Source organism: Vulpes vulpes, chromosome 1 (genome assembly GCF_048418805.1).
Source record: "Vulpes vulpes isolate BD-2025 chromosome 1, VulVul3, whole genome shotgun sequence".
Lineage (NCBI taxonomy): Eukaryota > Metazoa > Chordata > Mammalia > Carnivora > Canidae > Vulpes > Vulpes vulpes.
In genome coordinates this window covers 170386113-170410376 of record NC_132780.1, presented here as the reverse complement: position 1 = coordinate 170410376, position 24264 = coordinate 170386113, and the positions used below count along the sequence as shown (strand labels likewise).

Below are 24264 nucleotides of genomic sequence, written 5' to 3'. Positions count from 1 at the left end.
ATTGTCTTAGGGTCATAGTAGTGGGAAATACTATATAAATAAATTATTTAAGATGAAGATGAAATTAATAAATTAAAAATTATTAACTTACATAGTACCTTAAAATGAAACTAAATTAAGATAGTGTGTGTTTTTATATTGAATAACATTCAAAATATAGTTGAAATTCTATCTAATTCTTAGAATGGACAAAAAAAATTCAATTGCATCATATCTGAAAGCTCTGAATGACAACATTCTAAATTTTCTATTTGGTCTACAACAGGATCATAAAAAGTACAAAAATATTTGATATATTCATTGGTTCCCCCAAAGGTTTCTGTTAATCATTTGATAAGCAAATCATTCTCTATAGAAGCTTCTATCTTGTCATTATCTTTGTTATTTTCTCTTAATCAGTATTAAGCAGTCTCACTATGCTAATTCTAATTTGTCAGTGATTTTGCCTATGGTTTGATCAGCTTTCTAATACAGTATTGCAAAATCAGCATTGTCATTTGTAACTAATTTTCCCTGTATTTTCATTGTATTATTTAGTATTTATAATATCCCCAAATTAGTAAGATATTTAGTAGAGCAGAGTAGTACTTAGTTCTCAACTGGAGAATTAACTTCATACAGGGTCAATCCATTTGAAAATATGTTTTTATTATAATGTCATTTACCTCATTAATTATAACTTTTCTAATTGGTAGGACACAGATAATAAACCTTTAGATTATGTGGACTCTTAGACTATCTTTGCACTGATCCTGGTTATTGTCAACCCAACTTTTTGTCTATGGTTGGCCTAAGGAAATGTCTACATGTAACCTCACACACAAAAATTACTTGATTGCTCACTTATTAAGGTAGTAAGTCAGCAGTGAGAAATTCTCATGCCATGTAGTGATTCTCACAACTCTGATTCCAGACATGCAACTTATTGATAGTATTGTATTTCTCTCAGTGGTGACAGTCCCCAATCCAAACCTCATGACTCTGAGGGGCAACTAACTAAAAAGTATTGTGGTTTTGGTATTTTCATTGACTTCCTGGTTTATCCCGGTTTATTTATAGAAAGAAATATAATCAGAATGAAAGTTCCTGTTTGGCAGTGTCACAGTCAAGGAACTCCACTTGGGTCAAAAAGAACTCCCATGATCTAAGAACCCAGAACTCTAAATCCTAGTCCTTTCTCTTCCACTACCTAGAAGGGAACTTCATAAAACTCTCTGTGAGCCCTGTTATTTCAGTTTCTTTCTCTGTTAAATTGGCTAATGATCAGTGCCTTCTTAATTCCTGTGATAGGCTGGATAATGACCCCTGAGGATATCTGTGTCTTAAATCCACAAAACCTGTGAATATGTTACTTTACATATTCAACAAAAAGATGTTGCAAATGCGACTAAATTAAGGATTTGGGGATGAGGAGATTATTCTGGGCTTTCCAAGTGGGTCCACTATAATCACAAGGCTCCTTTTCTTTTTTAAATATTTTATCATTTATTTGGCAGAGAGAGAGGGAGGGAGGGAAGGGGAGAGAAGAGAGTACAAGCAGGGAGAATGGCAGGTAGAGAAAGGAAGAAGCAGAACCCCCCTGAGCAGGGAACCTGATATAGGACTTGATCTGGGGACCCTGAGATCATGACCTGAGCCAAAGGCAGATTCTTAACCAACTGGGCCATCCAGGTGCCCCAAATTGCAAGGATTTCTATAGGCAGTAGGCAGGAGGATCAGAGTGAACAGCAGATGTGACCATGGAAGCAAGAAGTTGGGGTACTGTGAAGAAGGCATCATAGCTAAGGAATGCAGGCAGTCTCTAGAAACTGAAAAAGGTAAATAAATGGATTCTCCCATGTAGCTTCTGCATGGAACACAGACCTGTTGACATCTTCATTTTAGACCTCTGACCTCCGAAATTCTGAGAAAATAAATGTATGCAGTAAACCACTAAGTATTTGGTGATTTGCTCAGCAACAATAGGGAATTAATACAATCTCCAAATTATTGTGAAGATCAGTGGGGCAGTAAATAAAGAGATCCCTCAGGAAAGGCAAATGAAATGTTTCAAAGCAAGAAGGAATGGTAGATCATTTACTCTGTGTATAGATAATTAGAAAATTTCTATAAATTATAAACACAAGCCAGAAAGTTCAATCGTACCTTAGTTTTCACATGCATTAAAACTAGTGGGGAAAGTAAAATGAGATGTGACATAAATCTCAGCTTTCTCGATCATGCCTCAAGGGCTTCCAGGTACATTCTATCTTATCACTCCTATGATCTTCAATCATTAACTGCATTATCCCATTTTACTCCGCATCTTTTGCCCCCTTTTCCCTTTCTATGCTCACACCTCTCCTTGCTTTATGAAAATGATGACTGTTGCACTTTGTCAGGGGTGGTGATAGGGAGGCCGTTAAAAAGAACCTGAAGGTATAACAACTTTAGGGCAACTTTCTCAGCATAAAAAGCAGCTAGCCCCACATATGGGAAGGAGGGATGAGGTGAGAGAAAGGGATAACTTGGAATATATCATAAATATTCAGATTCTAGGTTGGAAGTCCACAAAGGAAATCAATCTCACACATTTTTCATTTCCTGGTCATTACTACTTTGGCTACAAAATGACAGATTCTAAAGCCAATCAATCTAATATTTAAAAGTCTGAATATGTTATAGAAACATTTGCAAGGTCGGGAATGATTACTTTGAGTATTATGTATAGTCCCAGGGCTTACTAAATGTGATGTTGTGTTTTATAATAAGAAACATATATTTGGTCTTTATCACACTCTTGGCACAGAGCTCCTAAAACCGTTGGAATTTCCTAATGTTGAGAGCAATCTTGGTGTTTTTTATATGTTAATGAGGTGACTTTTAGGAAAGCCTGTAGGTAAACTAAGGATCAGGGCTGGTTGCCAGGAAAGACAAGCTGGGAGACTAGAACTTTCAGTCCACCCCAGATGTCTGGCTCACAGGGAGGAACCACAGGCTCAAGATTGAGTTCAATCACCAATGGTCAATGATTTAATCAACCATATCTATGTATGAAGCTTCCATAGAAACCCAAAAAGATAGGGTTCAGAGACCTTCCAGGTTGGTAAACACATAGAGATTCAGGGACAGTGTCATGCTCAGAGAGAGTGCTCCTATATAACTTGTCCTACACACCTTTTCATCTGGTTGTTCATCTGTATTTTTTATCACATCCTTTAATAAACTGATAAATTTAAGTGTTTCCCTGAGTTCTGTGTGCTGATATTGAAGCGGGAGAGAGAGATTCTTTCTTGTCTCATGGAGTCGAAGAATGAATCTCATGGACAAGGGACAATAAGTAAAGCGATAGAGTTTTTATGAAGCAAGAGTACAGAAAAAAAGCCCCCAGGAGTCAGAGGGGTCCCAACAGGTTGCCAGTGTGGCCTTCCACTGACAGTCTTTTATTTAAAACTGACCAGGGAGCTTGTGACCTTAACAGTCTTGGTTTGAATTGATAACATCTTTAATGACTTACTTCCATTTTAGGGTCTGGTAATTCTTTGTTGGTCACAAGTGACTGTTCTAACAAGACCTCACCTCTGACACCTAAGTCAGGGTGGTCTGGTTTGTTCCCTTATCTCTGGTTTCCTTACATTTCCATATTTCTGGGATTTCTGTGAGCTGGATCCCGTAGCCCTCTTCTTATCTCTCCGTACCTAGCCCCACCTATCCTTTACTTACTCAGTGAGGCCCTTCAGATGTATATCAGTGGGTCATATTCTTGGGGGATGACTGCCAAAATGTATAGGGAAGGTTGAGATAAAAAAAGTTTCCAAAGGAATTTTTATATATTAAGGTAGATTTACAGGGTCCTGGGGGGCAGGCTAAGATTGCATGGTGCCCTTAGCAAAGTTTCGTAACTGCAAAGTGTCGACATCCAGGCAGCTGAGTTCCTAGAGGAATGTCACTCTGCTTGTCTAAAGGACTTGACAATGGGCTGCAAATTATAAGGAAATTTTATTTTATTTACATTCCCTTCTACATTTGTTTCCCACATCACTATGTATGGGTGGATAAAGTTACGGTTCCAGGGTCTCTGCGTCTCTGGAAGTTAGGCTATTGATAAGAATGCTTTTTTCCTTGTAAATCACTAAGACATTTGTATTGAAGGAGACTCATGTCTCACATGACTGTAATCTCTGTAAATTAACCATTTGTTTTTCCTTCCCTCATTAGGGCAGCCAGGAGTGCTTGAGGAATATCACACATATTCCACCTGGGAGTGTGGGGAGAGGATGGCGGGTATCAGCTTGTACTTTGTCCTCAGCTTGCCTTCTGCTTCCTTATCAAGATAGCAAATAATTGAATCCAAGGGCACAGAGGTCATGGAAATATGAAAATTTGTAGCCAAGTTAAAAGTTGTGGATAGCTAAGGACCTACTATTTGTAATTGGCATCGGGAGTAGAGAGTCTTATAGGACTATAACCTGTGGGATTATAACTGGGTGCACCTGGCTCCAGGGGTCCCAAATAGACCAGGTTCGTCCACTTGCCACTTAGAAAATCCAAAGGGAGAGAGAGGAGTGGTGGTGAACATGAAAGAAATTTATTTCAGTGAAGTGGACACCAGAAAGACAAGCAGACAACCATTTTAAAGTGCCAAAAATACTTCTAGGTTTATATAAGGAAAACAAAGTGTGGTGGGTGCCTACAAGTAGGCAAAAGATCAAGTTGATCATTATCTGGCGTCAATCATGTGTGGTCTTGCTAGAGTCTGGGCAGTCTGTATTGCTTGAGAGGGTAGTTTCAGTTCCCATTACAGAATGCTTTACCCACAAAGTCTTTTGCTTGAGTTGAGAGATGAGCTGAAAGGATATAATCAATTAGTACAGACTGAGGTCAAAATGGAGGTAGTTGAAGTCCTCTTTCAAGATCTGATGTTATCTCCAAGTAGATAATGTCAGAATTTAGTTAAATTGTTGTTCACTTGGCTGGTGTCAGAGGTTTGATGGTGGGGAAAAACCCTACACTTAGTGTCAGTAGTGTTGAGTATGGTAGTAGTGTGAGAGTAAAGGAGACTTACAGGATAACTAGATTTGCCACATACTAAATGAATGCTTCTTATCTGGAATCTTCATATAGAAACCTCCGCTCAACGGCGATCCCTTTAAATTTCACTATAATTTAAACATAATGACAGACAACAAAGAAAATTGAATAGGATCTTTATGTTTAAATTCTTCCCTTAATGTGTCTTAACTTTCCTAGAATAACTCCAACACCTGCGGTTTGTGATTATGACTACAGGATGTTAGCTCCAGCCTATTGACATGAATATCAGCTTATACTGTGAGATAGTACATAGTTATTGCAATTCAAAGGATGTCTGAAAAGGAGTAGCCAATTAATATGTAATCAAGCATTCTATGAGTAATTAAGAATTATTAGAACCATTAGTAATTATAATCAATTATCCCGTAGTACCCTAAATAGTACAATACTCAGGGAACATGTGAGAAAGAAATAAAAATGCAATTCTGAGTCTTATTGTTTTGAAATAGTATTCTTTATATATAACAGTTAAATGGGAGGATATTGATTAAGCATTTTTGCAACGTTATAGTTTATTGTTCTGAGTTTGGGCCAAAATATAATGTCAGGAATATTTTAAATGTGTGTAAATAAACACACATGCATACATGCACATACATTAATTTTAAACTTTTTTTTTCCCCTTTTCTTTTAGGACATGCATTCATCTCTTTATTAGGTATTCTTCATTTGACTATTCTGTATAGGCCATTCGGTTTCACCATTGGAGGCTGTGATGATTACTTTTATGTGCTGATTTGGCTAGGCTACCCTACCCAGATATTGTTCAAACACTTGTTGCTGTGAAGGTATTTTTTAGATGAGATTAACATTTAAATCAATAGACTGAATAAAGCAGATTATTTTCCATCAGTTGAAGGCCTTAATTGGAAACATGTTGAGGTTCCCTGAGAAAGAGAGAATTCCTTCTCCAGACTGCCTTCAGACTTGAGGCATACATCAACTCTTGCTTGGGTGTCCTGTCTACTGGCCTACTCTACAAGGCTTGTACTTGCCAGATTCTACTGTAATCATGCGAGCCAATTCCTTAAATATACATCAGTCTTTCTCTCTCTCTCTCTCTCTCTCTCTCCTGGACAAATACACTTGATAATTAGAGTTCTTGAATTAAGAATAAAGAAGCAAATCATATCATAATTTTCTAGTATTCCTAAGTTCTGTACCACTTTCTGAGCAATCTCAAATATCTATAAGATATCACTAATGATATCATGAAAGAAAAGGTAGAAAAATTAAAAGGATTGTTCTGGTGCCTTATCTCTGTACCCTATCTCAATTTTGAGATCCAAACTATAAAATCTAAATTCAGGAACGTGGCAAAACTTAGAATAGTTCTAAACTATTTTCTCACCACCAGATGACTATATAATAATATTCGTATACCTCACCTCTCTCAACGGATAGGAATAAATTGCTTGATTGTAACAAGTAAATTGAGACAGTAACAATAATTTAAGAATCCAACAGCCTCATTTTTCTTAGAAAAGCTTTGTTAGTTATTTCCAGCACATATCATTAATTTTTATAAACATTTAATAAGTATAAAGCTGAAAATGTCTTGACAGTCCCATAAAACTTGCTTAACTTATTGTTATAAGAAGTAAAAAATAAGCTATGCTTTTCTAATTACAAAAATAGCTAACATTTTCATATTGAAGTTTGTTGCCTCTTCTGGTTTTTACCTAAATTAGATTACCTGAAATGTACAGGTTCCAAAGAAACATTTCTGCTTTCTCCTGGGACGTTGACTACTGTGCTGCCTTTGGGATAGTTTTGCTGTTCTGTTTTGTTTTTCATTCCTGAGGCAGAGAACGATACTTATTCTCTTCAGGTTTGAGTTTGCTTCTGGCTATATGAATTCTTTAATCCAATATCAAGGCATAACTACTTCTAGCACTTACTTAGCAAAACAAAACTTGCTTTTTCACTAAAATTCATTAATTATCATCACAGGTAAAAAATATTATTCAGACTGATTCTAATATGCTCAAAACACGACTGTTTCAGTTAACAACATATCAACTAAAATTTAAATGCTTGAGCAATATAGTGTCCTGGAAAACATCAGTGAAATATAAGTGCTGCTTATGCGATTTAAACAACCAAGAAGAATAAGGTAAGTTTGATCCAAATATCAAAGAACTGTCCCAAAAGTTCTTATCTCTAAATATTGTTGTTTTTCTTGCTTGCTATTTGTTAAAATTTATGGAGACAAACAGCAGAATTATCTGGAGAACTTCATGATATGGCAAATGCTGTTGTGTAGCTTATGCCAATGAATAGAAAATGATGAGTTTGCCCCAATGTCAAAGTTTTATATCACTTATGATATTGAATTAGGAAAAACTAAAAAAGAAAAAATGAAAGAAAAGATGAAGTGTTTGGGCCTGTCTTCCCTTGATCAAAGACAAATTTGGGGCATTGGAAAGAAGGAAATTTTAAGCATGATAATAGGTTACATGTATGATAGTATATTAAAGTATGGTATTTTAAGGTGTGTTTTTTTTTCTCACTTTAATATAAGAATCACAAGAGTTAAGTATGGTGCTTATTCCTATCTTATGTACCTGAGGTTGTTAAGTTGCTTGAGGACATATAGCTAGTGAGCATCAAGACAAGGATTTGATGTGGGCATTCTGTTCTTACTCCAGATAGGTCCTGTAAAATTCAATAATATACAAATAGAGGATAAAATGAAGATACAGATTTTTAAAATCAAATTCAGATAGGTTTCTTACTGTTTTGAGATAAAATGAAACAAAAAATTAAGTAATATCCAGGTTTTCAAGTCATTTGTGTTACCATATCACAAATTAGACTTAATACCATCTGGGCAATGGCTCAGCCAACTGGGCTATGCCTAAAGGACACCTGCTTAGCAGCTAGAATAACTTTCACTGATAAATGAATCTTTGGGGATCAAGGTAAATACACCAGGGTGGGGGCAGCAAACACAGGATGGATATCATCTTTAAGTAAAAAGAAAAACTTCTTAAACAGGATATGTGGGTAGTTTATGACAGGAGTCCTGTGGAACCAGAACTTTTTCTTAAGTATCATCTAATACAAGCCTTTCTCTCAGCTGGCTGGCCTCTCTGTTGCCCTCTGTAAAATGTATGGATATTACTATTCTTGAACATTTTCTCTTATTGTTGGATTAATTCATTTCTAGAATCTGTGGCAATCTTAATTTTATAATGAAATGATATTCTTTTGTTACCCAAGTAAGTAAACTCCCTTGGCTATTTTATCATATGCTGCCTGCTTGACTCTGCTGAAAACATTCATTGCATCTCATTCTTGCCCAAGATTTACAAATAATATATATTTTTTAGAAATATTGTGATAGCACCCGAGTCTTTCTTACAAGTTTTAAAACTTTTTTTTCTCTTAAAAAGATCAATTTTTTAATATGAGAAACATTTTCACTTCAGATAATGAAAAGTGGTGGAAGTGATGAGAAAAAGATGAAGAAGAATGTTTAAAATGAAAATGGAATGCCTATCTGCAAATATTCTAGGGTTTTTTTTGTAGACTTAAATGTTTAATGACTAGATCCTCACTAGAGAATAATCCAACAGAGAGCCTGACCATTTGCTTTTCTGTCTTCAGCATAGAGCACAAAGTCTGAAGCACAATTGCTCAGTAAATTTTATTAAATTAAATAAATGATAGTATCTTTTCCCCTCAAATACAGAGCTTCATTTGAATATAGTGATAAAGCATGTAATTTTACCCAGATAGAAAGTGAGATCATAGGAGCATAAAATTTTAGAAGTGAAAGAAGCTCATGAGGTTTCTTTCTTGGTGCTTAGAATAATTTTAGATTATAGGAGAAAAGTACACATCAAGAGAATCTGAATTCAGTTCTCAAGCTGTTGTCTTTTCTCTAGTGATGTGTATTTTTTTAATCCAAAAATTTTTAATCCAAAATCCTTTCCACTCATATTGGAATAACTGTCCAGTCTGCTTACCAGATGCCCTTATACTAGCCTTTGTCAAAACTCCATGTGTTAAGTGTCATCTATTTATCAGGCCCCTTTTTGTTCTTTTCTTTCCACTTAAATTAAGAATTTAGTGTATCTCAATTCTAGGAAATTATGGCTCATTTGCAGTAGAACAATGCAAATTTCAGAAAGAAATGTTCAAATCACAGGTAGCAACTAAATATTCTAGAGCTTTTAAAATAAAGAGCTATAGGACACAACAGAGAGCTCACTTAATTCAAAGATAAACTATTGTTATCTTTAAATATAATGGTTGAATCAGAGGATGTTAGGATGATAGTCAAGGACCTACACATCAACCCCTATAGCTGTTATACCAATGGTTTCATTCCTATAGATTTTTATAGCTTCAAAATGCAAACACACTTGTGATAGGTCATATCTTCAAACACCTTATTTATCATTTAATACCTTATCCAGGTTACTAAACCTTTGACAACAAGCCTGAGGCCAAATGCAGGTACTCAAAGGTGGGAGGGAGAAAACAGTATTAGAAATAATTTAAGTACATCAAAGATAAAATCTAAATCTATCTAAATCAACTGGATCTGAGCTCTTTCTCTTCAGACTCAATAAACCTTTTGTACAGTTTTATGGGACTTATGTGTATTGTAGTTACATGAGTGTTTTATTATCCCCTTTAGAACGTGTCCTCTGTGTGGGTAGGAACTGTGTAATGCTTCAATTTGTTTCCTCAGTTCCTATTCAGTGCTTTGTGTGAAGCAAATGTTCATTTTATGTTTATATATTAAATTTTGCTTTGAGCCATCATTACATTTGGTAAATACACTCTTTGGTCACATTTAGAATAAAAGAAGAGCAAGCAATAGTCCATGAACTTGGGCTAATTAATCAGAGAAGCACTAATATTGTAAAATACATCAGCCATAATGTGTAGCAACATCCATTTTGTTGGTCTTCTATCTCCACATACAATTAAAAAGAAAAATGCAATTAAATCTGGCATTTTCAACCTATGAATTTTGCAATTTTGACCTTTGAAGCTCCATACTTTCACCAGCAACCTTTGTAAACCACTAGTTTCTGTTTTTATTTAATATGTCCAAATTAGATTTAACAGAACTCAGACCCATTCCAGCACATCAGGCACAAAAAGTCTCTTTGATCTTTTTGCCACTTTTAAGAAACATCTGCATCTTTGTAAAGACCTAGCAGGATGAGCCAAAATTTTGAAAACAGATATGGCCACATGCAGGAAGATAGAATCATTGGGGAAACCAACTCTCCTTGTTAGAGTCCCAGAGATCTGCAAGAAATCTGGCAGTATCTAAGACTGAGAAACACAGAGTCATTTCTAAGAGTTGGATGATAGAGGTGACCCATCTCAACATCTTATTGAACAGGATACACTGCTATCATCATCAAAGGACAGAATAGTAGAATTGGGTATTCAGTTACCTAAATATTCACTTCATGACTAAGGAAACTCACAGTGAAAAAAGTTCATAGCTGTACTTTGTCCTTTTTTAGACTTTTCAAGATAAAGTTTAGACCTTTGTCAAAATACCTCTGTTGTGTTTTACTGGGTCTGCCAGGGAGAAAGAGGATCCAACGTGTATCTCAACGTATGTGGGGAAAGTGTTCAGCTACTGCATTAGCCTCCCTTACAAGGCTCTAAGCCTCCTGAGTGCTTCATAACCCTCTGAACATTCCACGGCTTTTGTCACATGTTGAACTGAACTGAACTTTTTTGTTCCAGATAAATGCTGGAGTGAGCCATGTAAAATAACGTTCAAATGCTTCTCCTTTTGAGCAGAGTGTTGCAAATGACAAGATGAAATTTCAGAGAGTAGCTCAGATATCCTGGGTACAAGAGAGGCCTTGAGGGCCAGCTCAGAACACCAGGGAAGAGTTAACCTTTGCCTCCTATTTCTGCTGCTGCCCTGAGGTTTACTTTTCCCAAGCAGGTGGAAGTGGACCACTGAATGAAAGAAAAAACAAAGTGGTAGATGATAGACAGCAGAAGTTTTCAATCATAGCCTCATCCAGGTTTCTAGCACATGTTGTAGATTGAGTGTTCTGTGAAGCCCAAAAGGCATGAACTGAACAGTAGGTTGAGCCAAAACTTCTCATGACTTATTGAAAACATTTCCAAGTCTTGGAAATGTATCCTAATAGGAATTCCTATCATTTCTGGAAAAGCCAGGCAAACCAGTATGTTCTGAGAACCCAGGGCCTTCCCTCTGCCCTTTTAGCAAGAAAGACAGTAGACGGTCCAGGCAGGACATACTTGAGAATAAGTACTTTCAGAATTTAAACAAGAGGAGATAAAGTCTTATAGATGATCCTATACTATTCTGAATTATCATGCATATATGTATGTATACACACATATATCTGTCTATGCTGTACATTAATGACTGGGAAGCAAAGATCTGGATTCTAACATAAGCTCCCCTCCTCAAGGAAGGTCACTAAATGATTTCTGAAGCTCCTTCAAATTCTAAATTATATTGTTATTTCATTTTATTTTTATCAACCTAAAGTATACTTTAGGTAAAACAAACTGCATGCATTCCAAGTTTGCAAAGAAATGAATTTTGACAGATGTACACACCCATGAAACTACCAACACAATCAAAAGGCAGAATATTTCCATGGCCCCCAAACAATTTCTTGTGTCCATTTGTAGTTAATCCATTCCTCTATCTCCAACCCAGCCAAACAGTGTTCTGTTTTCTGTCAAAATAAAGATTTTATATTTATGTAAATGAAATTATATAGCATGTACTCTTTTATGTCTGGCTTTGTTCACTCAGCAAAATGATTTTTGATACTCATCCATGTGACTGCATGCATCAGTAATTTCTTTATTCTAATTGTTTTGTTTTGCTTTTCTAACCACACATCTGCTGATGGACATTTGGGTTATTTCTGTTTGAAGCTATTCTGAATAAAGCTGCTATAGACATGCACATGCAAGTCTTGTGTGTTTCTCCTGGGTAAATACTTAAGAGTATGAAATAACTGCATCATATATTAATTGTACATTTAAAATTTTAAGAGAGTGCAAAATCTTTTTCCAAGGTAGTCATCAAATTTTACATTCCCATCATCAAAATATGAGTTGTGGGCAGCCTGGGTGGCTCAGCAGTTTAGCACCTCCTTCAGCACAGGGCGTGATCCTGGAGACCCCGGATTGAGTCCCACATCAGGCTCCCTGCATGGAGCCTGCTTCTCCCTCTGCCTGTGTCTCTGCTACTCTCTCTCGCTCTTTCTCTCTGTGTGTGTCTCAAGTAAATAAATAAATAAATAAATAAATAAATAAATAAATAAATAAATAAATCTTTAAAAAAAATATGAGTTCTTACATATCTTCATCAATGCTTGGTATTATTAGTCTTTTTTTTTTCCAATTTCATCCATTCTAACTATGTATGTAGCTCTATATCCTTCCTATCTGCATTTTCCTGATGACTAATGATGTTAAGCATCTTCTCATGAACTTATGTCCATTACTTTACATTTTTCTGTGAAGTGTCAGTAAAGGTTTTTTTTTTTTTTTAGATCATTTTCATATGGTGGTTTTTATTTTTATTGTTGAGTTGTAAAAGTTGCTTATGTATTTTGGTTAGAAGTCATTTGGCAAATACACGTATTGCAAATATTCATTCTTGACCTTTGGTATGTTTTTGTTTTCTTAACCATGTCTTTGGAACAGAAAAACAAAATTTGATGATAAAGTCAAATATATATTTTTATGGCTTATGTTTTTTTACTTCCCAAAATTACAAAGTTTTTTTTTTTTTTTTTTTTGTCCAGAAGTTTATAATTTAACTTTTTTATTTTGGGAGAATACAAGGCACAGAGAAAATTCTCCCAGGTACTGAGAGTTCCCAAGGATCCCTTACAGAGCTTTCCTTAATTTTAGCATCTTTTGGGGACACCTGGGTGGCTCAGTGGTTGAGCGTCTGCCTTCCGCTCAGGGTGCGATCCTGGAGTTCCGGGATCAAGTCCCACATTGGGCTCCCTGCATGGAGCCTGCTTCTCCCTCTGCCTGTGTCTCTGCCTCTCTCTCTCTCTCTCTCTCTCTCTCTCTGTCTCTCTGTCTCTCATGAATAAATAAATAACTAAAATCTTTCAAAAAATTTAGCATCTTTTGTAATCACTACAATGATCAAAACTAAGAAGATAACATTGGTAAAATACCACTAACTAACCTGGATATTTTATTGGATTTCACCAGTTTTTACCGTAATGTCATTTTCCATCCCAAGATCCATATTGCATTCAGTTATCAGGTCTCCTTGTTATATACAGCAAAGCCATCAGGCCACCATCACTTGCATTTGGCAGAGATTCAAAGATGGGCAGAGGAATGAGAAAGCTTACAGAGGGAAAAAAGATAGACTTCAGGTATGTCCTTGATTGGAGGCCACTGGCATAGGGAAGCTACAGTTAGCTATAGTTAGTCATCATATATGATTCCTTAAAGGTTGATATTTAGCTTTTCCAGCTTGGTTCTAATTTAGAAGTTGGGACAAAAATACAGAGGCTATCAGATATTAACCAAATGCTTGTTTTGGAGGGCCAGTTACTTTGCCACAGGGGTGCCGTTTGCCTTTCTGGACTGATTGTGACTAAGAGTAGTTTGATTTCCTAGACTGGTTACTATCCATTATGTGTAGTCTACTTCATAGACTGGCTGCTTCAGATTTTGGGTCAGAGTTCTACTTTATACATGATCTGGGGACTCTCTATTTGTATATTCAGTCTCTCATTTTTGTCTCTTCCAAGGAGTGATAGTTTCCCAGTCTTCCTATGCTTTGTGACCTTGGCCATTTTGAAAATAGCTCCTTGGTTATTTGTGTTTGGCTAATGTTATTTTGTAATTAGATTGAAGTTATGTATTCTTGGCAAGAATAACACTAAAGTGATATTCCCTTCTAAATGCAATATATCAAGGGGTACATAATGTCAACATGTCTTAGTATTTGTGATGATAACTACGATCATTTGGTTAAGGCAATGTCCGTTGCATTTCTTCACTGTAAATTACTATCTTTGCTTTGGTAGCTAATAAATTCTAACAAAGATTGTCTATTTCTTTCATTTCTTATACATTTATTAATTGAAATTGTTCTGTAAGAAAGAACGTTTAATTCCCCCCTAGTATTATTTATTATTTATAAATTAGTATAATAATTTATAAATTAGTATAATAATAATTAGTATTATTATTTATATTCATGTGTATTTGTGGCATATTCTTATTGTGTGGATTACACAATAATACTATCATTATTTATTTTATTGTCAGACTATTTGGGATTTGGCCATTTGGAGCTCTTTCATGTTGCTTCCTGTAAACTTTTAACACAGTTCCATACTTTTCTGAGCACTTTCTTATTTTCTAATACTTTTCATTTATTTCTCAAGATTTGTGTTTCCCACTGGTATCATACTTCCTTTCAACTTGAACCACCTTTTGGTGATTTTTGTCATCATTGTTTTTTGGTTTTGTTTGTTTTTTTGGTTAACCTGAAATATCTTTATTTCACCTTCTTTCTTAAAGCATATATTTTCCTGGAATAGAATTTTGGCTTAACAGGTTTTTTTTTTTTTTTTCTCTTTCTGTATTTCAAAGATTTGATCCATGGTCTTCTGGTCTTAATTGTATCTGATGTGAAAACTACAATCTTCCAAATCACCTTTTTTCTAACTGCTTTCAAGATTCTCTTTCTCTTTGGTTTTCAAACTAATATGTTTTGATGTAGCTAGGCATTATGTTTGTATTTACTCTACTAGTGGCTCACTGAACTTCTTGAAGTTGTAAAATTAAGTCACCAATTTGGTATTTTTTTACCGTTATTTTTGATATGTTTATTTCAGCAGACAGTTAAATTGATTAAACCCAAACTGTAAATTGTTTCACCTGCAGTGGGTTGTGTTGCCTATCTCCCAGTTCAGTCCTTCTACCTTTAGGGGGAGGTACTTTGATTTTGCCCCATGTAAGCATGGTCTCAGGGTCAATCAGAAATTAGGATAGAATCTACAATTTAGGGTTCCCTTTTTTTTATCTTTTTTCCTTTTCAGGACTTCTTCCCCACACTACAGAGGTCATGAACACCCTGGGCTCTGTCTTCTGGTTTTTTGGCTGTCCTTTACCACCTTGCATCTGTGACTGAGGCTAGGTCATAAAAACTGTTTCAAAAGAACCCCATGAAAAAAGTAGATATAATTTTAACAATTTAGAGAAAAAAATTAGGATCTTAAAGATTAGAAATTAACATAAGATCACATACTTGGTGTGTACTCATTTGCCTGTGTGTGTGCACACATGTGCACATGTGAGCCCCCACATGCATGTGTATGGAGAGGAAACTGTCCATTTTTTGAGCAGGAACAAACTAAAGAAACCTTAAGGATAATTAAATTCAAGCATTTACTATGAAAGAGTGGAGTTAGATCACTTAGATGACTTTCAAGGCTTGCATAACTAGTTTCTTATTCTGTCTCAAGGATCAAACTATTATGAAAGAGCATTTGCGGTAATAAAAAGGCCAATATCAGTTCTATAGAAGGAAGGGCTTTTAGCAAAAGTGCCATATAAAAATAATAAACCAGAGAACTGTACATTCTCCCTTAATTTAGAGGCATTTAAGCAGGGACTGAACTTGTCAGGGAAGCTATAGAATATATTTAGACATTGATGGGTAACTGAAGTAGATAGTTGTTAAGGTTTCTTCCAGACTAGAGGATCTATGATTTGACAATTCAGTGACTATTATATTGCTTCTAAAAGTGCCATTCCTTCATTCTGACTCTATCATCTTGATGACACATTTGGGCATATGTCCTGAAGAAATGTTTTTTTCGATTGTGAGATTAGTAGTCTTAGCATATAGTGCTTGCAGAGTTTTTTGATGCTGCCTAAGAACATGTTTTAGAATCCCTGTCAATAGCAGACATGGATTTCACATGAGAAACCACTTTCATAAATGTATTATTTACTCTTTTTTGCAAAAAAACTTAACTAAATTTATATCTTATTATAGTTAAAGTCAATTTTTATTTAAAACAGCAGAAACTTCTTCTTATAAACCAAACACACACAGGGAAACATACATGTAATTAGAAATATAGATATGTGGATCAATGTTTCCTTGGAAAATGTTTCTTTGAATTTATTAATATGAGTGTAGTTTAAATTGAAAAGTTTTAGTCAAAGAGAAAATGTAAAAATTGTAATTGTTAGTATTGTTCTATAATTCAGCTTAATGTACTCATGGACCACTCCCCTTTTTCCAGTAAGACATCAGTTCTCAGAATATGGTGAAGGGAGACTTGTACGTTTCCAAGGCCATGCCAGGAGTTCTTCAAGGCCAAAACTACTTCCATAATAATATGAAGACCTTATTTGCCTTTTTACTTTTATTCTTGTACAAGTATACAGTCAACTTTTTCAAAAATCACAGGCCACGTAGGATGTCATTTGCTTTTCTGCTAATGGAATATATGCTTGTGTATTCTTGTTTATATGGATAATATTCTGAATATCACCATATAAACATGCATTTTCATATATTAACTCAATTTTTAATTAGTACTTAAACTATTCTATTACTATCACTGTTCATACTTCTTGTAATCCTTGTAAAGTCATTATCATTCAGTAAGTCTTATGTTGGAATCCTGAAATTTTCCTTGTACCTACATGGAAATACAAAAAGAAGTGAAATTGTCTGAATTTGCATAATATTTTTAATTTCTTGAAAAATTTTCTAAACTTTTAAGTATTATCTGAAGTTTATTATTTTAGAATGTAATAATAGTTTATTTTGAAATCAAGAAAATACATTTTTCTTATATTTAAGGAATGATTATTGACTAGAAAGAGATAAAAAGATTCATTTACTCAACCCATAGATGTACCACCTATATCTAAACATGCTGAGAACAATAAAAATAAAACTTTCATATTGGAGGGCTATTTGACCCATGGAAGAGAAAACTCTATTCCAAACATCCTGAGTGAAAGTATAACCAAGAAATAAAACTATGACAAAATGCTATTTCCCTCATATTTATATGTACTAATGGTTTTCTTTACTATATTTTTTCAAACAGAATATTTTAAATGATTTTATAGTAGTAAGTTTCGGTCTCATTTTGAGACCAAACATTTAGAAAAAAATACTTAAATATTTAAAACATAGTTAGATTGAAGTCTCTAACTAAAACTATTTCAAACTAGAGTCTCAGAAGCCACTGAAATATATTACAGATTATGTTATATTCCACTGGCTGGAGAAGAATACACAATAGATGAGATTTAATAAAACTTTGGACTATTGACATTGTTCAATGCCTTCTGATAAAAAATCAGTGAAAGTATTCACATCAGTGCCGATGTTCAATGTTACCACATCTTGTCAATATAAACTTTACTTGCAAGCCTAGAGATGAGATCATATCTGTAGAACTGTACTTTTCCTTACAAATGAATGAATCTACAAATATGGTTGGACTTGCTCATTTGTTTGTATTTATTTGGTATGGGCACCAACGAAGCAGTCAGGAAGATCTTATTTTATATGAATATATTTGGCACCAAGCACAACTGGCACTGAAATATTCAGTGTTAAGAAATATTCAAAGTGTTGAGTAATGTTTTTGAATTTCATAATTTTTTTGGACTTCATGGAAGAACTATGTTTACTTTTTCAGTGATGGGACAAAACCAATAATGAGTAAAACTGGTGGTGCCTTAACATAAATCAAGGTAGTGGCACCCAAAATGTACAGCTGGTCATTGTATTCTCCACTGGCACTTGCAAGTAAAAAAAAAAAAAAAAAAAAGCCAATTTTACTTAGGAATAGCTGGTTGTTTGGATCTCCCTGAGTACCGAGGATAATGAAATTTGGTACCTGCTTTATCCCTTGGAATACTCGGGGGATGCTTGAGGAATTTCACTTAAGGTGGTTTTCATACCTCCTTTTATTATATTATTCCATAATATATAGAGGCTGTGAGGGAGAAGGGTTCAGGGATAAGCAAACATGCTGCCATCTTCCCAGAAGTTAGTTGTTAAAATAGGAATATCTAAATCCATTAATCTTTTCTTGGGGCATTAATTTTTAAAATAATTTTTAAACAGAAATTCATCATTCTTCTACATAAGTATAGTTCTAGGCTTGCAGACTTTTTTTTGTCTGTTTACTATTGTTTTATTGATTTTCATTAATTTTATTTTTGTTTATTTAGTCTTCTAGACTTATTTAATAATAAATATATATTTTTAAATTTAGCTGTATCTAGTAGGTTAAAATGTAAAATGTAATATATGTAAATCCATGTTTATAGGATGCATAGGTAACTCAAAGACATAACCACCAGAAATGCCACTATACTTGTTATTCACTGACTTCTCAGATGGCCAATGCCTTGCTCCCTTCTGCTCAGGATATCAAATTCCAGCCTTACCCTAATTAGTCTTACATAACTGAGTCAGCTTGAACCTGATTAAAATCTCCTTCTCCTTTGGTTAAAGACTTGGAAAAAGTCACGTCCCAGTTTGCAATTAGACTTGTCTTCACATGCATGGTCTTCTCACTCTACCACATCCACAGAAATGTCAGAGAAGAATTAATCTACTCCCTGTTATGTCTAGTTATCCAACTCTCTACCTTCTGTATGTCTTCTTGGCCATAGTTCTTCCCAAAATTTCATGATGGGTTTAAAGACTGGTTTAGAATCACTTCATTGTTGATGGAAATTTTTCCTCTCCTCGCCTTGTTTTATCTTACTCTTTCTGCAGCTAACTCCATTTTTGTCTTGTTTTATATACACCTCCTTGATCCCCAGTTTGGAGACCTCCAAAATATTGACATACACCAGTACATATTCAATCATACAAATGTTGAATGATACCACTGCCTACACACACCAAGATCCAACATAAGCATTGAGGTCAGCTTTTTTGAGTACTCATGCCAGTTAGGACCATACTGGAAAGGGTTAATTTGGATGGTTAGCCATGCTCTTGAAGGGGACAGATAATTTTGTTCTTTCATATTCATAACACCACACAGCATATTTCAAAACTATGGCTACATTGACTGATGTAATTTCCTATGTAGTTTATTTATTTATCATCATCATCATCATCATCATCATCATCATCATCATTATATATGTGCTTACTTGCATCATCGTCATCAATATTTATATATATATACTTGCTGTTTCTTTGCATTATGAACACAGCATGAATTTCATTAAATCAAATGCTCTAGAATATTGAGTGTATCTATATTTGCCAAATCCAACATTATTTTCCAAGCCACTAAATTTATTTCTATTTTAAAGGAGGGAATTCTGATGTTCAGAGCAGAAAAGTAATTTTTTCCTAATGGCCCACTGTATGTCAGTGATGGAGCTGGTAATAAAACCCCAGTTCTTTGAATCTCCAATTCAGTGCTCAGTTGAAATTGCATTCTTCACTCAATGAAAGCTAAATGAGAAAATAAAAGTTACACTCTGATTCCACAGGATATGTCGTGCCAGACTAATGTTACCCATTTTACTCCTCGCAATTCTACCACACTTCAAGTACTATTTATGAAATGACCTGTGAAGGTCATTTTGTGCAACAATGCAATGTTTGAAGGTTACGAGTCACCCACACTGAAAAATTAACAAAATATATTTTGTGAGCCTTCTCCCCCTTGCTCATAAAATTAATAGACCATTTACCTACCCTGGTCTCCTAATAAGATTATGAGAATTTATTCATTCAAACTAATAGCAATAATGGTAAGTACTGTACTAAATAGTGAAGTAGATTTTTCAAAAGTTTCCCGACATTTGCCAAGCAATAACCATGATAATTTAACTTATATGATTCCATTGAAGCTCCTAAAAATAACAGCGAGATTGATATTATTATTATTATTATTACTTACTATCAATAAAGACAAAGCTTTGGGCATTCAATTCATGTAATGAATTAACAGAACCAAGTTTCAAATTCCACTCTTCAGGTCAGCATCTACACTGTGGATAAGGCATTTTTCTAAAACCCTTATATTTCAAATCTAATAATAAATATGAAACTGAATTTAAGAAAAAGAAACAATTTATTATCACCAGTATCTTCTGTGTGGTCCAGAATACTCTACCAGATACACAATGAAGTATTTGAAATTTGTAATTTACATTCTAAGCAGATATGCTGTTTATAATCACAATAAAAAAGAACACATTTTATTATTTAAGAGATTCTAGACACTTGGAAAGAGTTTAACAGATACTTTTAAGATTATGTCTAATTTGGGGATCCCTGGGTGGCTCAGCAGTTTAGCGCTTGCCCTCGGCCCAAGGTATGATCCTGGAGTCCTGGGATTGAGTGCCACATGGGGCTCTCTGCATGGGGCCTGTTTCTCCCTCTGCCTATGTCTCTATCTCTCTCTAAGAGAGGTAAATAAAGAGAATAAATAAATAAAATCTTAAAAAAGAAGAAAGAACTCTATCCCAGGGCCCTGGTATCATTTTGGAAATACTGTTTCCTGGGACGCCTGGATGGCTCAGTGGTTGAGCTCTGCCTTTGGCTCAGGTCTAGATTCCAAGGTCCCAGGATCATTCCCGCATCAGGCTCCCTGCAGGGAGCCTGCTTCTCCCTCTGCCTGTATCACTGCTTCTCTCTGTGTGTCTCTCATGAATAAATAAATAAAATCTTTAAAAAATAATAAAAAAATAAAATAAAATAATGTCTAATTCCTTTTAATAGACATACTATTTACCCCCAAAAAAGATGCCATATGAATCATCATATGAAAAGAATTATCTTAGTTTATTACTTTTCTTTGGTTAAATATTCATGAAGACAATCATTATCTATAGAAACCATTATAAAGAAAAGTAATATTAGACTTTTAAAATATTTAAAGGTAACTCAAAAGGCTTTCACAACAGAATCAGAGATCTTAAGAATAGAGAAGAATCATGTCAATTAAAACTCTAAACCCAGGGGAAACGTGAGTGGCTCAGCGGTTTAGCACCTGCCTTCAACCCAGGGCGTGATCCTGGAGTTCCGGGATCAAGTCCCACGTCAGGCTTCCTGCTTGGAGCCTGCTTCTTCCTCTGCCTGTGTCTCTGCCTCTCTCTCTGTGTGTCTCTCATGAATAAATAAATAAAATCTTAAAAAAAAACTCTAAAACCAAATATTCTAAAAGACAACATCTAGGAAATAGAGCATTAATAATATATCTAGCCATTTCTAGAAGTAAATAACTGAGAAGAAGGTCTATTAATGCATAAAGTTTGAAATTTTTCACAGTGCATATATGCAACAGTTCTCAACCCTGGATGCTTGTAAGACTTAACTGCAGAGCTTTTAAGAGATCATCTATTGCTGTACATCAACCTCCTTGATACTTCAATCCAGCGAGTGGATCTGAAGTAGAATTCTTGAGTCTATAATTTAAAAACAAACAGTCAAGCAAACAAACAAACCTTCTCAATAGAGTTTGATGGGTATTCAGTAGTTGAGAACCACAGCAAATACAATGATCATACAATCTTAATTACATGTGGAAAATATTTTTAATATTCTACTATACTTTGTGATATGAAGTTTAGAAACAGTGCTTCCTTAGTTCCAAAAGAATACATAAGTAAAAGAGGAAGAAAAAGAAAATATATTTATCTCATTGGAAAAGCCACACAATAAATAATAAATGCTGGGATTACCAATGTAAGGTTGTTATCTCATTTATTTTTCTAAACCAAGTACCCAAGTATTAGGTCTGATATTTAGTATAGGTATTCTGTTGGTACTTAATAAATCAATTAATTATAGTAGGGAACATTTGGCTATAATAAAAGGAGTGTCTCAGAAATTTGGAGAAGGAAAAGTTATAGTTACTACTTTATACATAACTAACATGAAAGCCTTTTTAGTGAAGAGTACCAGAAATAAATATACAAAGAAACCCATCCTGCTACATTACCTTTCATAATATTGAACAAAAAGTTGACATATCAAACATAATCTAGATTCTAAAAATACAGATGTGAATTTATATTTACATTGTAATTTTTGAAAATTGAAATATAACTATAAACATGACCTAAATCACAAAGACTATAAGGAAAAAAAAAAAAAGTGTTCTTATGTTGCTCTTCCTTAATTCCTAGCACAATGTTTTATATTTAAGAAGTTCCCAATACTATGTTAGGTGGCCTTAGGGAAATATGAGCCTCTAAGAAATAAAATTCTGGCTACTGAATTGGAAGCAATAAAAAGATGCACCAACTATAAAAAATAACATGGCTGATGAAGGAGGTGTTTTATAAGCTCTCTATTTAAAGAGGCCAAATTCTATCCAAAATATTAAATAGCATGGCATGGACACCTATCAATCAGAACAGAAGCAATAACTGATCAGTGCAGCTGAACTTTACATAAATAGTTTCACACCAGCCCTGCATATGGGCACATTTTAAAATAAGATGAAGTAAAATGCCCTCATCAAGAATGATTCACACACACAACACACAAATAAAAATTTCACAGGAAAAATGTTGAGGAAGTTAGGCTCAGAATAAGCTGAATTTCATAAGCAAATTAGGATGTCCATAATACCTCATAAAACTTCATATTGCAAAGAAACAACAAACAAGAACCAGTATCCGTACCTGAAGAGCTTATTGTAGTCTTCACAAAGGAAAATGTTCTTTAATTTCTTTCTTGACAAAAAGGGGCTAAAAGAATGAAGAAAAATTTGAAATTAGAGCAATAACTACTTTAATAAGTCCAGTTGTTTAGGCCCAAATCAATTACATCCTCATAAAAAATATTGGGAATGTGATTGTAAGTCGTAATTTTCAAAAACTCTGAAGATTTGCAGAGGACCCTGGAATTCTGGAAACTGGCAAATATAGGTGCTTTGTGAAGCCTTTAGAAAAGCATCATTAAGAATAACTAATGACATTCAAACTAATACCTATTTTCACTCACTCAATAAGCATTCTCTGAACACTTATTAAATGTAAAGCCTTCTGATCTAGAGTGAGAAAGATGAATTTCTGTGTCTAGTAGGGATTGTAATATCATATAAGCTGGTAATTCGGGGAACACTATCCATACAGTGAGACTTAAATTCTGTAAGCAAATTGTGATATTACTTTGGAGAAGCTTAGGTAATATGATTTACTGAGTCTATATTCAACAGGCTGATGTTCCAAATCCAAATGTGATATTAAAAATGGATAGAAGTCAATCTAGAACACAGTGTTTATGGGTATTCCACATTGGGCTTGGTTATTCATTCTTTCCTGTAAAGAATTTTGTATGACAGCATAGAAGCCATGAAGATTAAAACTGTATAAAGAATAAAGGTGAAGGTAATATCTAAAATATCAAATGACAAAATTGAAATTCAGGAGTACTCTGACCAATGATGGGTTCAAACAACACGACTGAATAAGACAAAAAGGTAAAGTGTTGATCTGAGAGCAAAAGAAACTGATTGTGTAAGGATGACATGGGGTAGACCTGGCCTGACAATAATTTAAGTAAAGAGATTCAGGAGAGTATCTGGCCAAAAAAATCTCAGCCAGGTAATGGGAGAAACACGTGGGTCTGCTGGATGCAAGGTGAAGACAGAAGGGGCAGTACTGCTTTTGGGGTGGTGAGTAGGTCCAGTTAAGTGATCAAGAGAAAACTTCGGTAACCTCAAAACCTTGGGTGTAGGAATTATGCACTAAAGCAGGAGAGCCCAAAATAAAAATAAAGGAAGAAAACCAAAGACCAACCTCATTTACATCAAAATTTTGGCTCGGGTCTGCTTTATGAAGTGCTGATTTAATAATATGTGCACTAGTAAGAAGAGGCCAACATATAAACAAACCTTGAAGATTATTTCCAGCCCTCAGATAAAAAAATGTTTATTGACTGATAGTACAATAGTTGTGAGCAAAGAAACATTTCTAGAGAGTGGCAGGTGAATTCAAGGGACAAAGGGGTAGTTATTTTACATTTGTGGATGTATTAATGTCATCAATAAATTAAATATATTCTTTGAATTATACAAATGAGAAATTTCCGTTGATTTGGTGCTATGGATATTTCTAAGACTCACACAAAGTTAAAATTAATATAAAATATGACAGGAATTTTTAACTTCATGGGTTTTAGAAGTTATTAAGTATGGAGTA

At 34.6% G+C, this 24264-nt stretch overlaps 1 long non-coding RNA gene across 1 annotated transcript in view; it reads right to left on the bottom strand.

Annotated features, from left to right (window-relative positions):
- The window catches only part of LOC140595363 (uncharacterized), a 484426-nt gene that overhangs the window by 155562 nt on the left and 304600 nt on the right, over positions 1 to 24264 (bottom strand). The window contains exon 3 of the long non-coding RNA XR_011996929.1: positions 22744 to 22809. This is a non-coding gene — a long non-coding RNA (uncharacterized lncRNA). The remainder of the gene's footprint in view (positions 1 to 22743; positions 22810 to 24264) is intronic.